Raw genomic sequence first — 12,772 nt, forward strand, 5'->3', positions numbered from 1 at the left:
GTGGGCACCCTGCAAGCAACAATTTGGCCCTCTACCATTGGGTTCGTATGGCAGGTCTGCCCCTAGTACATCTACTGCCATGTACATGCATTCCCATCTCACTAATCTCCTTTCTAAGCTCGAAAATATCTTGCTTCATTTATCGATTTGTCCATATGAAAGGAATAAGACGCATCCCCCTTTGAAATGTATTAGCCATGAGACAAGTTACATATTCGTCCTCAGTCACACTGAGCTTTTCATTATTCTTTTATTCAGCTTCTGTATCAAAGGGGACATGGAAAGCCACCTTCATGCAGCATTGGTCAGTACTGGACTGCCCCTGCATCCTACATCTCAGGCTGAAGTGACTCCAGGGCTCAGCTGACTGACCCTGTTTTGAGATTCAGGGCAACAACAAGTTCCAGAGGCCTCTCAGCAACTGCCCAGCTGCACCTGGACTCTGCTGGAGTGAGTTACTGATCCCCAAGTTGTGCCTCACAGGTTCCAGACCCTTGGTGTTGCATCAGTTGAGCTTCGCTTAAAAGAAACGGAGCAATCCTGAGGTTTTAGGCACTAGAGGACCACAAACGGGCCAGTTTGCACCATTATATTAGTGCCTGCGGCAACCACCATTACATGCTCTGGTGAGTCCTACTCCACACACTACAGAGACTGCCAACAACGACCAGCAACACGGGATAGGCACTCTGTACTAAAGCATTGACAGCTCGAAGTGACTGCCAATGCGAATCACCAAACAATGAACCCCCCTGCAACATACAACAGGATCTTCGTGCTACAGCTATGACAGTCTGCGATGCCCGGCCTGCCCCTCGTGATACAGCAACGACCATCAGCGATGCTGTCTCTGCTACTTGTGACTTTCATGTGGTATGCACAACCAGATAGCCACGAGTGGAACTTTGTGATTTAATTATCTGAAACCTTTAAAACTGCATATCTCCTGCTCTATTGATGGGATTTTTGTAGTTTTGGTATCAAATAATTTATTATATTTTACTAAATTGATGTGGGGGGTTTTCTTGCATTGTTTTCATTGTATTACTGTGTGTGTGCATCATAAATAGTTTACACATTGCTTCCAAGTTAAGACTGCTTTTGTGTCAAGCTATCAGAGGATTAAGCACTGGTTAATTTAGTGATATTCTTGTGGTACACCCTGACAAGGATTATGGCTGTTGATCGAGTAGTATTTTACCCCCCTCAACCAACAACCCAATTTATCACACCAGGAATCGACAAAAAAGCCACAGATGTGAGTTCCAGCTTAGCAGTACTCATCGGCAACCACTCCTGAGCCTGCAGGTACCACATTTGCCTCCCCTGTATCACTCTTTCAACCAGGTGTGACTGATATCTTCTCTCCACCTTCTCACAGGAAGAACCCCCATGTGAGCCAGGTCTATCACTTTTCATCCCACAACCCCTCTGATGTCAATCCTCAACATAGAGAACAACAGGGTGGTCATCTCAGACAGATATATAACAGTACTCAGTGTGGAATTTGCAAACAAGGATATATAAAGTATATGTCTACCCAACTGAGGTAGACTGCGACCCACTAGCAAGTCCTCCCAAGGATTCTAAAGAGACAGACGTGGGTCTTGGACAACCTTGACAACAGGCTTCACCACTTTTGTGAGTTTCACCAGGAACATATCTATGTTTTAAGGGAAAGGAAGGCAAGATGTCATGAGAAGGTTATGCATCTCATATAGGATCTTCCTCGCAGGGCCCCATCACAACCAGCAGGGCAGTTTACTAGTTGACAACAACCATCTTCAGGGTCCACCAACTGGCCAGTTCCCATCTCCTGATTCCAATGTACTCCCGTTGTTGCAAGAGAGAGGATACTAATGACCCTCCTGGAAGTGTGGAAAGGAACTAAAACCGACATGTTTATCCACCAGCCACTACCCCATCATCACACATCACACCCCTAGATACTACGTTTTACAAAATAAAGATATATCTACATGGTCTATTTACAAAAATAAAATAGCTATGGATTTTAGGATTATCTTAAGAGCTTGTATGTGTACCTTTCACAGGTGGGATGGTGTGAGAAATAACCAAAATAGAGCTGCAGTCCAGGGAGAGACAGTCGTTTTGAAGAGGGTGTGTAACATATAAAAACATTTCAGGAAAGTCATGGGGTACGTCTATGTACGCAGGCCAATGGGCAGAATGAAATAAATCAATCAAAATATTCAAGTGAATGGCCAAAAATCCCTAAGATCCAAATGGCAACAAAAAATCCAAATTGTCCACATAAATCTGCAAGTCACTCTCCCAACCCAGGTAAGATGTTATCACTGCAGTCTTGGGTTGAGGGCAAGAGTTTCTGGCCATCCTCAATGTCCAAGACCTAGACCAGGTTCATCTCCTCTGGTACAGGCATTGTGGAGTCAAGGGCAGATCCGGACACTTCCTAAGGCACTGCAGACACTCTGGAAGTTTAGTGTGCAGAGTGGAAAGACGCGCTGGAGCTCAAACAGCAGCAGAGGGTAGGGTGGGTTTGAAGGTGGATGGAATTGCCAATGAGCACAGTAGGCAGCAGACTTTGACGATGAGCAGTCTACGCCTCTTGATGATTGTGTTGTCTCCACCACCTCTGCAAGACCTCTTGAGTGCCTGCTGACCAGCCTCTTGACTTCCTGAAAATTAGACAGCATGACGAACTGTGATATCGGACGTGGAGAGATACAAAAGGGGTCCCAGTTGTCCAAGGCAAGTTCCAGCACCAGCCACTATTCTTTCTGGCAGGCACTCTCAGAAGGAGGAGAGGTGGCAAGGAGTCCTGGTCATTAGGGGTGGGGCGGATTCAGGCCAAGATGACAGGCATGTGGTGTCCATGTCTCCACATAGTCACTTGGCTTATGAGCATGACACTATCCAGGCAGAGACACTCCCCCTATGTGTATCCTCTCCCTCCTCCTCTGTGGTGATACTCCAGTTTGGTGCCTGCTCAGTGGCTGAGGTGGTTTGTCTACAGCCACCTTTAGGCAGCATTGGACAGCAGCTGACGTCAGAGGGTCCATTCAGCACCAATGGTTTGTAGAACTCCCAGGTAAAACACTATTCCAACACATGTTCACGGGCAAATAGGGCGTAAAAGGTTCCATATATGCCAACATTTTATTCAAATTGTCTCTGTTGAGTTGTCATTTGTATCTTTAAGTTAACATACAATATGTCTTGCGGCCCTGTCCTGTGGGCACTGATATCCTGCCGCCAGATGAAAATGAATACTGAGAGAACAGAAGCCTCATGGTACATTTATCCACTGCTTCATGCGCATAACAGGAGAAAATATCATAATTGCAACAGCCACTCTTATCAAATACCCCACTCCCCTGTCCCAAGCATTGTATTGTCTGTTTGTCTAAGGAGTAACGAAAGAGCAGCAACTGCACATGACACTAACCCCTCGAACAAATACATTTGTCATGGATCTACAAAAACAAAGTAGCCTTTGGACATGTCATGGCTTTAGTTACACAAACCGTATCATCCACCCATTCACTCATGATGGCACACTGGAACGTAGGCATGATTCAGAGAGCAACAAGGGAAGACAGATGGGTGCAGCAAGCATGGCTATTTCTGAACATGTAAGGGCTGCTGCTTTGAAGCGTACATTGTTTGTTCCTGAGTTAACAATGGCACTTTTGTATTACAATGTCACAATAACTGATATGTTCTATTCATACCGTCTCTGATTTGTGTCTGTCATGAGTCAAGTAGACATGGCCTTAGGTCTCTTGTATTTAGCAATACAACGTGCTAGAAAGCTATCATTTGGACACGTGGAAAGTGACATGGACAGTCTCGGAATCTACAATGATCTATCATGATCAAGCTCCTGTGTACCAACATGATACAACAATATTTAATGCATGTACTTAGTTAAGAGACAGATTCAGACAAAGGTTACAACTACATCCTCGTAATTATACTTTGCACACGACACCATAGAACCACATGAGAAGACCCAGTGAGCAGTAGACATGACACTTGCAATCCACAGATGAAAATGTGGACTTTGTATATGCATTGACTTACAACCATGCTGCAGCTGAGGAGCCTCCAGCTAAATAAAAAAGGAGATCCGCTTCCAGCATTTCCTAGCTTGACAAACGGTGCCTAGAACCGCAGGCATGTTGCATCGGTCAGCTCAGGAAAGGCCATACATTTTTTTCCGTTATGTAGCTTCCATAGAACTTCACACCAGCACATAGTTCTATGTGGGGCAGGAAAAATTGTAAAAAAGGATGAGGCCGTAGGAGAAAACATGCCTGCAGTGATGGGTGACACACTATTGGTAATCCCACATCACTTACACGTGTAACGGTTTCATGGTGTGGATGTAACTTATCTTACATAGGGGTATTTCTACGTGTAGACAGTATAGTTTTTCAAACTTTAACTATGGGATTGGCGTGATATATGAAGGTGGGCAGTATGTGCTATGTAATTGTAGATGTGTTGCCTACTAAGGTAAGTTTATACACGAGTATGGCTTTAAATGCTCTAGTGATGTGTGCTAAGTGAGTGTCAATGAGTGGCTGTGAGCATGTCCTTAAGACGTGTGTTGTTATGCTGTACGAATTGACGTGTTCAGCAATGGCCCATGTCACATGATGTTTCATTCTGAGGATGCATTTGAAATTGTAGGTCCGTTATTTTTTTATTCCTGTATGTCATAACGTGTGCATGTTGGAAGTCTACTTAGTTTGAATGATTTCAATGTTATACGTTTAATTTTCTTCTTATACAAGGTGTTTCTGTTTGTGTGAGTTCTTTAGGACGATGTTGAATTTTTTCTAGGATTTCTAGGTGCATTTCATATTTATTGTTTTTGTACGTTTGCTTATGTGTTGGCAGTGTCCCTGGCGCATATTAATCTTCAAGTACTTTGTCTGCAGTACTTGTGAATGGTCCTAGGTGGAGCGTGACTTACACCAAGGCTTGGCTGGAGTAGGTTTAGATTATATAGGCTGCAGCACTGCTCGAATAAACATAGGTAATTGTGAACTGCATATGACTTACTGTTTTGTATGTCTCGTTTTGTATGTATATGTCCCTCCTTGCATCCTTTTATTTTCCCCTAACTCCTACCGCTTTTAAGTAGACATTACCCATTTTCCAGTCACTTCTCCCGGATGTTCATACGTTTACACAAAAAGTATACCTACTTGTGTGGAGTTCTCCCTAATTGTGGCAAAGAACTTGCACATAAGAAATCGGACGGGCGTAGGCAGAGGTCTCTACCTATACGTCTGAGAACTGCACTGGTGAGTACTAGAGGAGCTCTACTCAATGTACTCAAAAATGCCTCTTTGTCAACTGGTCCCAATGGGCGGAGCATTTGATGAGAAAAAGTAACATGCTACATGAGAGACACAGCTGTAGCTAAAGTGGTTTACTATGTATTGAGTCTGGCTACACATCACTGATATATTTATTTTTGACGTTTTCTACAGGGAGAACATGGACCAAAGATGTCACAGTGCTGTATAATGGAAAACACAGTTGTGGTATACAGTGATAAGGTATTCCAATATATTTAAATGAGGGTACTGCATCCAATATATCCTACTTACAAATATAAAGAACAAAAACAAAAGGGGTGATACTAATAGAAGGAAATACAGGAGAGAGACTGGATAAAAGCATGGTTGCCAAAATGTTACGGTGAGAGCAATTACAGAGCAGAAACTAAGAGACAGGTAAGTAATACAGCAATGTCATTGTTTCTAGCAATGCCTGGCAATTTTGCACTATCATTGATTACCATTCAGCAATCAAGGATGACGCAAGAGGCAATCCAAGATGATTTGGAATGTTGGAGTGCATGGAAAAAAATAGTCAATTTGAGTTAACAGTAGGTTTAATTGCACGTGGTTGGTTATCATTGAAGCATGCCTAACACATCATCAGAAATCGGGAGCAAGATAGTCTTGTCAGTATAACCCATTCTGGAATCGCCCAAACATTCATTCTCACAGATATGCTGTTTAAGTAGTAGTGAGTTTACACCACTTTCAGTGACCTCGACAAGGAAATGAAGCCATGAAACAAACCATAAGTGTCTTACCGTCTCCAGCATCATCTGAAGGTTTTCCTGAACGGGAGAGAGAGATGTGACCGATTTTAATGTAATCGGAGAAAAACTGATCACAAGAGAGGAGTTCATAAGATTGGTAAAACAGTGTGAAAGCCAAGGTAGTAACTTACATCTTTCGTGAAATCATACAGAGCAGGACCTGTGACGTGTTCGAGAGACTCACCTTAGCTATAGTTTTCAATGAATCATTCTGGATATTAATTTAAATTGAAGCTATGCCTTCCTGGATTTCTGGTTGCCGTTGAATATTTTGTAAGCAGAGGCAAAAACATTCAATGGATTTAACATTCTCTTAAAAGAAACTGCTAAATTCTTCACATCTGGCAATATAATTTTTTACACTGATTTTTATTCATTTATAATTAAACTCCATCCAGTCTTGGTCTCCTAGGAGCAAACATAGATCGCTGTAGTCGTTTAGGATGGTGCACAGGGCGTAGAGTAAAGCAGCTTTATGTTGAAGCAGCTTCATTATTGTATCTCCAATCTCCCGTAAATAAGGCACTATTCAAGTATGCCTACCATGAACCCCAGACTTTCTCATGCTTGTGTGGGCACCTCCTGGCCGAGTAGACCTTCCGCTCAAAGAGAGCACAGTGATCCATTCCTCTCTGTCCTTCTTGTAGGTACAGGGATTCCCTGGCAATCCACTTGCGCGCTATGTCCTACTTAGTCACAATGCAGCCCCATACCAAAAACAAGCATTGGCATAGCCAATAGGTCTCGCTTTTGAGACTTTATAAGTGTTTAGCCAGAGATATTGGCTTTGGCCATGCCTTCCCATACCAGTGCAAACACCCACCAAGATGGGTGTTTTTAATTTTAAGTCTTCCTCTCCTGTGCTTACACTCCCTTTAGCTGCAATATAAAAAAACAACTGGGCCACTACATCAATAATATAGCATTCCGCAGAAAATGGGCACATACTGAACCCAAACGTTTTGCAACTATTACAAGTGCATATTCACATCATCTAAGCAAACTTTCATATTTATTGTAAAAAGAGTGTGGATACGTTTTACAAATGTATTAATTGTTTTAGCACAAAAGGTGGAAGCATGCTGCATTTGCTAACAATGCATTGCTCTTCTACTTCAAAGTCAAATAAAACACTTTTCAAAGCGCACACACGCTCCCATAACACTTAAAAAATCAAGGTTGTCGAAAGGTTGCAAATAAAAAGGGAGAAAGAGCAGCTGTATGACCACAGAACATTCCTATTCTACCAAAGAAACCCCACAGGGCGTGTGTTTTCCATTTGAACTTCCTCCCCTGTACTAACCCCTTCATCTCATGAAAGACCTTCGGCACTACATCAATAACATCGCCTCTGTCTGAAAACGCGCACATGCAAATCCTAATTACTTAACAAATACAACAAAATATAACAGTGTAAAAGGCAATATTTCATAAAGTGGAAAGCACTGCTGCAGCAACAGCAAAATATAAAGCAGCGCTGAGTGCTGTTTGGCTAATCAAAGGAAATAAGGAATTCAAGGAATGCAGCGTCCCATGAGTGGTGCGTGCGAGAGCGAGCACCAGGCCATATGTTTTGAATTATAATTCAAAACATATGGCGCTGTGCGGGTAACCCCAAGCAATAGGCCACACACCCACGAGCGTGTGTGGTGAGCTTTTTGAAGCCCTTACAATAAGTCTCGCAAAGCAGCGCATGTGCGCTGCTAGGCGAGACCTAACAAGCAGCTGCTTCAAGGCCCTCCTATCTCTAGCGACACCAGTAGCACCATCTTGGGGTAAAGCCCTCAGAACACCCTCCACCTGTCCCCAGCAGCAACTAAGAACTGGGCATACCCAAACCATATGTAGAAACATTCCCCTCCTCTCAGGACAAGTGCAGCCCAGACCAGGTCTCCTGCCCTGTCGCCAAAGCTTTTCCGGAATGAAATAGACCTTGTGTTCGTAACTTAGTTGGATGTAATGGAGATAAGCAGAGATCATCAAGACACCAGGTGCCTCTCCATTCGCATCATTGTCTACGGTCCCTATATATCCTCTTGCCATTTAATATCATAAGGCGTTGGGGTAAGATGTTATGATCGGAAAATTAGAATGTAGAAAGTATAGAACGTAGAATGTGAACGGGAGAGGAGAACGTTCTTAAGGTTCTAGCAGTAACCAGTATGTCAGTTGCTGCGAGGACGTTAGGAGTAGAGGACATATAGGGCTGCGCTGTGGCTGCTGAAGGTTACAATAAACCTTTACAATCTAAAATGTATATGGAGTCTGGCTTCTTACTTCATATTGGCGATTATTTGAAGCTGTAGTCGTTATGCCCACTGACTTCGCAAGCATTTTGCAACACTGTGAGGATCAACTGTTTTCTGAGCCAACTCAAGGTTTGGGCATGCTGAGCTTGGTATTTGCCTGCACACATCGTGCTGGAAGCGGCACCAGTGCCGTTTGTTAGTACTTTTGCATCGCTAGTGAGTAATTGGTGGGCCGCTTTTATTTAACTGCGTGCATCGACCTTATCGGCGTGCGATTACCTCTAGGAATACGCTCACCCTTTGTGCTGTACCTTCGTTGATGTCATAGACGCTTCTGCTTACAAGCTGCATTTCTCCGTAACCATGCCAAACTCAGGTATCTTGCTTTGGGCATTGTGGCAGGCCCAAGTGTCGGAGCGTGCAATTAAAGTTCGTTTTCAGGTTGAATCTTCCGTTCTAAGGCATAAAGTTTTGTCGGCCTGCACTTCCGGTGACAGGCACACGAAATGATTTTACAAATATCTTCAGTATTTAATATTATTGAGACAATGTTCTTCACATTAATATCCATTTTAAAACCTGGTAAAACGCAGAAAAACGCCGGGACAACGCCGTGAGAGCTGGTGGCTAATATAACATGGCCAGGAGGAGAGCGTTGGGAGAGCGGTGAGTCCTATTAAATTGATGGCTTAAGACTCTGTTAGAGACTTGCAAAAAGACTTGCTTTGATTGAATTTTTAGCCCGCTAAAAGCTGAGGTGGCGAAATAAAGCAAGCTAAAGGTTTTTTGGGGGGGTTTTTGGGGGGTTTTTTCTCTGCCTTTAAAAACACTGGTAAACGGATAAAAAAAAAAAGGGGGAAAAAACCCTGGGAACAAGCTGGAAGAGCTGGGAGGCTGCTAAAGGAGCTAATTCTAACTCTGGCAGGAGGGGAGTGCAGATTAGAGACAGCGAGAGACTTGGCTAGAGACTCGTATAGATCTCCGTTTGGTGACTAATAAGTTGGTGTTGAGAGCTCAAGATACACAATGAAGAAGCAGCGAAGCTGGCCGCTGCGGCAGCCTAAGCGGATGCTGCGATTGCCGCAAAAAATAAAACACGCTCAGCAAAAGCCAAGCTGAACCAGACTTTAATAAAAGCAGGAAGCAAAATGCATCGTGGCGAGTCCTCCTTCAGCTCTCAGAGCTCAGAAACCGATGATTTCTCTTTAAAAGAGATACGTTTGATGGAGGCTCCAGAATCAATCTCAAAGGATAAAAATGTGGTTACTCTGCCAGGGAGTATTGGACCTTGCCCAAATCAGGAGCAAAAAAATGCTCGAGATTTCCCTCTTTTTGTCAAAAAGATCCTACTTCCCATTACGTCAACAGGCAAACCTAGCCGAGATCCTCTCGAGCAAAATATTCTGGTGGCAACAGGAGTCTCAACAACGCAAGCAGTAGCGCTAGAGCCAGTACCGTTTCCGGGCCCACTTTCCTCCTCGTCACCAGGGGCGTCTCTCCCAGGCAGACAGGCGCCACAGGTACAGGTAGAAGAATTTCTGCCAGCTTTGGGTCCTTTGGTCCTACTTCAACCTACTGCTTTGACTGTGGCGATGGCAGTCGCGACCCCGCTTCCTCAGTCTCCGCCCTCTCTCTTCCCTACCAGCATAAATAACTCTCTAATCCAATCTAATGGTTCCATCCTGACCCAGGTACAGGGTCAGTTAGATGAGCAAGACCAGCACGCTCCGCAAAGTCACCAAATGCTTTCAGCTCTTTCAAAGACTAAATTTCCTCTGGAAAGTGGTATTATTTTATTAGATCCCGCATTCAGTGCAGATAATAATGAGCTACAGCAAGGAACTAAAGAATGTGATTTTGTATTCCAAGATGAGAAGGTTGCTTCATACCACATGGATATAAAAACTATGTTAAATATGATCCAGGAAGAAATCCGGGACATGAGGAAAAAACAACAGATTGAAATTGTAACTATACAGCAGCGACTGGGAAAGATAGAGGAAGCAGTTGCTAGTCTCCCCATCTGTGTTCACGAGGCTGAATCCAGGATTTCCTCCCTTGGGGATCAAATGAATGGTATTCTTCAGCAAGTAGACTCAGTCTCTCGGGAAAAAACAATCATGGAGAACAAGATTGAAGAACTTGAGAATTTTTCACGTCGCTCTAATTTTCGGATAGTGGGCGTTCCGGAGCGGCTTGAAGGGGCTGATACTCAAGTGGGTCGAATCCTTTATGAAGAAGGCAGTGATTCCCGAGTTTTCCAGTGACTTAACATTAACTAGGGCCCATCGGGTTCCTGCTCATCTTCCTCCCAATGAGAAGTTCCCTCGCACGTTACTTGTGAATTTTGCAGATTATCGCATAAAGGAAAAAGTTCTGTCTAAGGCAATCCAGATGAGACAGTTTGAAACCGAAAATGGAGCCAAATGTAGAATTTTTTCTGACATGTCTGCGGCAGCGGCAAGAAGGAGCAAAGAATTTAAGTTATTGTATCTGTTTAAAGGTCTAGGGGCACAAGCTTCTATTGCGCAACAATCCAAACTCAAAGTCCTCGTGCAGGGGAAGTTTCATTTGTTCACTCGAATTGAAGAAGCGCAGGAGCTGCTCAAGGCAATTTCAGTCGGAAAATAATTGGGTTTTTTGTCTTTTGTTTTGTGATTCTATAATCTTATTTCATGTTTAAACTAGAAGATAAGTAATTAGAGCTGCTGTCTCTTCTAACATTTCTTTACTTGCTTTGAAGAAGCACAGGAGTTGCTTAAGGCAATTTCAGTCGGAAAATAATTGGGGTTTTCTTTTGGTCCTTTGTCTTGTTATTCTATAATGCTATTCTATGTCTAAACTAGAAGATTAGCATTTAGAGTTGATGTTCCTTCTTAAAACTTCTTTTTGAATATTTGAATAGTGGATTCTAGGACTTTGCAGAGTCTTGATCTTGAGGATTCGGTTTGTGGGGAAGGGGGGGGGGGGGAGGTCACTTTTTGGTGCAATATCAGGGCACCAGCACGACCACTGGGGGGGCGGGGGGAGTATGTGGATAGCGGGGCTAGCCGCATTTCCTAAGGGTAGGATGGTTATTGGGGTGTCGTTGAGGGAGGGTTAGGGTGGTTTGGGCTAACAGAAAAAATGAGCAGGTGCGTTCAGGAAAGTGCTAAATGGTGTAGTAATCAACTGAGTATAGAACTGCAGCTTATATTGTTTTTTATAATGCTTCTCTTTTTTCCTTGTCTATCTGTTAGAATGAGTTTATCCTGTAAATGCCAGATTCTATCTGTTAATGGAATATTGAACAGACGTAAATACGGTGGATTGATCAGGTGGCTAGTTACTCTAAAGCCTCAAAATCTTTTTTTTCAGGAATCTCTTCTGAAAACCCAAAATGTTATATTCCAGGAATGTTTGAGTTTTTATTGCTTCTGCGGGTGTCACAATGCGGGGGGTTGCTATTTATTTCTCTCGGGAATTTGATTGGATGTTTCTCCAGGAACAAAGGGATCCGCAGGGGAGGTGGATTTGGGTACAGGTCTCGTTAAATGGACAGCTTCTGAATTTAGTAAGTTATTATGGTCCAATAACTGACGACGTATTTGCATTACGTACACTCTACAAACTCCTCATCGGGGTCTCGGGGCAAATTGTGTTTGAGGGCTGTTAGACCAGTCAGCCCTAGGGTGGTCTTTCCCTGTGTTTTTGCCCTTGCCTCATTTTTTCCACTCTCTTTTTCGTTGGCCTTAGGTCTCCGAGCACCTTTCCATTGCTAATCAGTGTTAAGGTGCAGGTGCTCTCTTCCCCCAATATGGCTGCCACAGGCCCCTGCTACTGCGGAGTGGCCTTTTTAGTAGCACCTTAGTTGCCAGGAGCTGGCTGGGACCCTACAACATTGTTGCGACACCAGCCTGCCTTTTTGTCCTATAGCTAGAGTGGGGCAGCTCCTGGAACTTGCTGGAACCTTCTAGAAGAAGGGTGGGGTTTACTTTTGCCGCCTAAGAGGGTGGTCACCTGACCTAGGGATACTTAAGGAAAGGAGGGAACATCTTTAGTCAGTTGGGGCGACGCAGACCTGGGGGAACCTACGCAGGAGTTTTAGGCGGTAGGGCCTAGTCAGGGACCTATGCCACTGAAAGTGACAGGGCTTAGGTGCTGCCTTTTAAGTTGAGTGAGGGATCCTGAACTAGCCCACTGATCTGGCCCAGCGGGAGGGGAACCCAGGAACCACCTACCAAGCCTGACTAAGAACTACCTAGTCACCAACTCAATCTACCCCCCCCCACCCCCCCCAAGGAACAAACCCGCCAAGGGCGCCAGAACCAACAAGCGCCAAGAAAATCTACTAACTTTACCACAGAACTGCTGAGGGATCAGCCAGGTAACAGCGCAGTGACACCCCCACGCTCCCTGGCCCCACCTGGGA

General features: G+C 44.1%; 1 protein-coding gene across 1 annotated transcript in view; it reads right to left on the reverse strand.

The window, feature by feature from the left end:
• Nucleotides 1-12,772, reverse strand: part of LOC146871935 (translational activator of cytochrome c oxidase 1-like) — a 47,362-nt gene that overhangs the window by 3,506 nt on the left and 31,084 nt on the right. The window lies entirely within an intron of this gene.

The sequence above is a fragment of the Triturus cristatus genome, chromosome 1_1 (genome assembly GCF_964204655.1).
Source record: "Triturus cristatus chromosome 1_1, aTriCri1.1, whole genome shotgun sequence".
NCBI lineage: Eukaryota > Metazoa > Chordata > Amphibia > Caudata > Salamandridae > Triturus > Triturus cristatus.